The 3,412-nt window shown below is 38.2% G+C and overlaps 1 protein-coding gene across 3 annotated transcripts in view; it reads left to right on the top strand.

The window, feature by feature from the left end:
* The first annotated feature begins 2,423 nt into the window (after positions 1-2,423).
* The window catches only part of arhgef10 (Rho guanine nucleotide exchange factor (GEF) 10), a 48,885-nt gene continuing 47,896 nt past the window's right edge, over positions 2,424-3,412 (top strand). For 2 of the 3 annotated variants that reach the window (XM_035674019.1, XM_035674018.1), the window contains exon 1: positions 2,424-2,613. The gene's annotated coding sequence lies outside the window, so the exon portion shown is untranslated. The remainder of the gene's footprint in view (positions 2,614-3,412) is intronic. The other variant, XM_035674020.1, reaches the window with a different exon arrangement.

Below are 3,412 nucleotides of genomic sequence, written 5' to 3'. Positions count from 1 at the left end.
TTTTTGTCTGTTACCTTTATGTGCTTTGAGACACAATATGAAGGAGACAGGATGGATTATGCTCTTTCTCAAAAGTCTTGGTTATACATATCTAGTTATTCAGCACTGACTGGGTAGTGCAGGCAGGAGAACTGGTTTAAGTTTAAAGAATTAGGTTCCACAGGTTAGCCATTGGAGCTATTAGATACTAAGTGGACAATTAGATCAGTCCATTCATGAGTCACATAGGTTTGTTTGGACTGTGAATCCTCTTTCAGTAGAGTAGTGGAAATATTTACCGTGGTGAAAGAAAAGGCCTTTAACAGGATCTTCTTTGTTGGTGGACGAAAGCTCAGGACCGGTCCACCCCACAAAGGGTCTTTTGTCCAAAATGGAGATGTAATAGCAAAGCTGAAGCAGTGTTGATAAGAGAATAATGAGCAGCAATTTGATCATGATGGGTTTTTACTGCTTTTATGACTAAAATAAAATATTTTTCACTAATGCCTCATCACAATTTCAATAAGATTTTTTGTTTTGTGTTTTTCACACAATGTCCTCATTGTACTGAAAGTATTGGCTTTGTGTGTTTGGTTTGTCCATTGTCATGGACTGGCACAAGTCTTTGTATTATTGTCACTCAGCTACAAACTTTCAGATCCTTCATTTCTCACATTTCTCAGTGTGGAGGCAGTGACCGCATTAATACTGTAGCTCATATGTAATTATGTTTACATGAAATTGACTCTTACCATGAGTATTAATCTTTGTTAACCTTGAGTTTGGCTTGAGGGCTGACTCAAAAAATAAGTATTAATCAGTACATTGCAGTGGTTACTGAACAGTTGAAGACATGTGGAACAACTTTTGCTGGGCATTTTATTGCCTGGTGTTTCTCACAAGAGGCCGGTTCACTCTGTTATCTGTATAGATTGGCTGAGTCAGATCCAGAGCCGATATGAGAAGAAATGTGCTGGGTTTTACTCATCAATGTTAGCCAGATGGCTGTAGTCTTCCTCATGAAACAGGCGTCAGGATGACTGAGACGAAACTACACTGTTTTTGTGTCGATCGTACGATCAGTGACTGGATTGATGCAAATAAGTTTAAAAACAAATGTATTTACGTATAACATTTAAAATTTTTAAACAAAAAATAATTATTTGTCTTTTAACTGTATTCCTGATGTTACTTTAGCATTACTAAAAAAAAAATACTAATACCAGTTGGAGTTGGATTTTCATTTAGCATTTAACATCATCATTGAACATTGATGATTCCCTGTAAGTTCTACGCCAGATGCCAGAACAGTCAACATCCTGTTTGTGTTGGGAAATGCATAAATTTGAGTTACAAAATAAAATGTTTTCTCTCATGCAGTATTTTGTCTATTTGTTTTGCTCATATTTATAATGTATTAAGGCTGTGCAATATATTATCTGCCAGTAGATGGCAGAATAGGAGTAGTTATCTATTCAGTACGTGTAACTAGTTGTTTTTTTTGACCAGACAGCCATGAGTTTGACACGTCCGGTGCAAACTTTGTTTCCCCTTAAAAGATTAACACAGCCCTTTCAACAGGTTTATTTTAAAAGCAGACATATCTATTAATAAATGAAGAGCTGATTTCGTTTCATATTATATGTTTAATAAAACCCCGTAATGATATCAAAACTTGACTTGTTTGATCGTTTTTTCCATAGAATAATACAATAATGGGGCGCCCAGGTGCCTCACCGGTAGAGCTGGTGTCCCATGTACCAAAGCTGAGTCCTCTGCAGTGTGGACCGTGGGTTCGACTCCGACCTGTGGCCCTTTCCTGTGTGTCCTCCTGTGTGACCCTCTTCAGCTGTCTTGAAAAGGAAATAAAAGTATAAAAGAACTAAAAAATAAAAACTATTGCAATTGGTGTGGAGAAGTTAACCTCAAACCAGTTTTAGCTATATTTCTAACAGGACCTTATTTATATTTAATTTGGTGTGTGTAAGTCCACATTAGTTAACTTTTTTTTTATTTAACCCACTTAGGGACTTCTTTGAACTACACGTCGTTTTATTATAGTATACCACGCTTTTGCTCAAAAACAAATCAGTCAGTTACTAAAGTAATTTAACGTAATTATAAAATGTACCACCGATAAGAAGAAGAAACAGACATTTCCCTCAACCAGATTAGAGTTTTATTTTTCAGTTATGAGGGGAAAATGTTCGTTTATACAACTGCTATGACACACAGGCAAAACTTTAATCCAACATCATGTCCGGACAGCTGTTTTCTGGGGAGCCACCAGCCACCTCACACATCACGTGGACAGATTGGATCTCCTCTGTCCGACCCGAGCAGATCCTGCCGGAGGAGAAGTTGGAGGCTTGACTGACGTCCTCTACGACCAATCACAGCTCAGAAAGGTCCACTCGTCGGCCAATCAGCTGCTTAGAGGCGGTAAAGGGTTTTCATGGATGGAGTCAGCTTGCACCGAAGGGAGTCAAGTTAAAAGAAGGACACTGAGCGAAAAGTGGATGTGTTTTGATGTGTTTTAAGTGGTGTGGAAGTCAGAAATGAATCACGTTTAACACTTGCACGGTGTTACTGCGAAGGGATACGTCAATTATTCTCGGAAAGAGTCATAAAATGGTGAGCTGAGGACTTTTTTGTGTGTTTCTGGCAAAGTTTTAAATATGGTTAAACATATCTGTTTTGCTAAATGTAAGTTCAGGTGAGCAGCACAAGTCGTTCGGCCAAATATTTGATGAAAAGAGACGAGAGAAGTGTGTATATTGTGTATTATAGTGACTTAAGTTTGTTTTAGTTTTTTAAAACAATGTACTGAGAGATGGTTAAAACGTGGCGCCTCAGCTAACTTTGCCAAGTGCCAACACTGTCAACTATCTGCTATAAGACAGTCAGTCCCGTCTCTCTCCCACAGCATTCATGGTAACTAATGCGTCCTAATCTCGATATCAACTGTTACAAGAACTTGAAATGTCTCAGCTAAACTTTTCCCGTGATTTAGTTGTGTTGAACATATCAACTGAACAGGGTACTAACACATCTCCTCAGCCTTTGACTGTCATGTAAAATGTTGATAGATGTGAGCCCACCCTCATACAGTTTAGATCCCCCTGTCCCTCTTCAAGGATGCAATTGCAGCTACAAAATAGCTGTTTGTACTCATTAAAAAACAAGTTTGCAGTCTACCTAATAACCACAACTTAAGTCATATGAAACATATACATAGTAAATATAAGAATCCATGTGGACTTAAACGCTCACCTAAAATATCAGCCAGTGTCTTCCTGAGCTGCAGTAGTAATCCCAACTACAAATTCAAGTAGTCATGCATAGCATTCCTCAGTGAAAGCACTGCACAGCTTCAGTCAAGTGGAAGATCCGTGTAAACAGGTAGTAAAACCACCATTTAATTCAACTGTTT

Source organism: Morone saxatilis, unplaced genomic scaffold (assembly GCF_004916995.1).
Source record: "Morone saxatilis isolate NCDOM2014 unplaced genomic scaffold, NCSU_SB_2.0 Contig3, whole genome shotgun sequence".
Lineage (NCBI taxonomy): Eukaryota > Metazoa > Chordata > Actinopteri > Moronidae > Morone > Morone saxatilis.
This window is presented reverse-complemented; position numbering and strand designations above follow the sequence as displayed.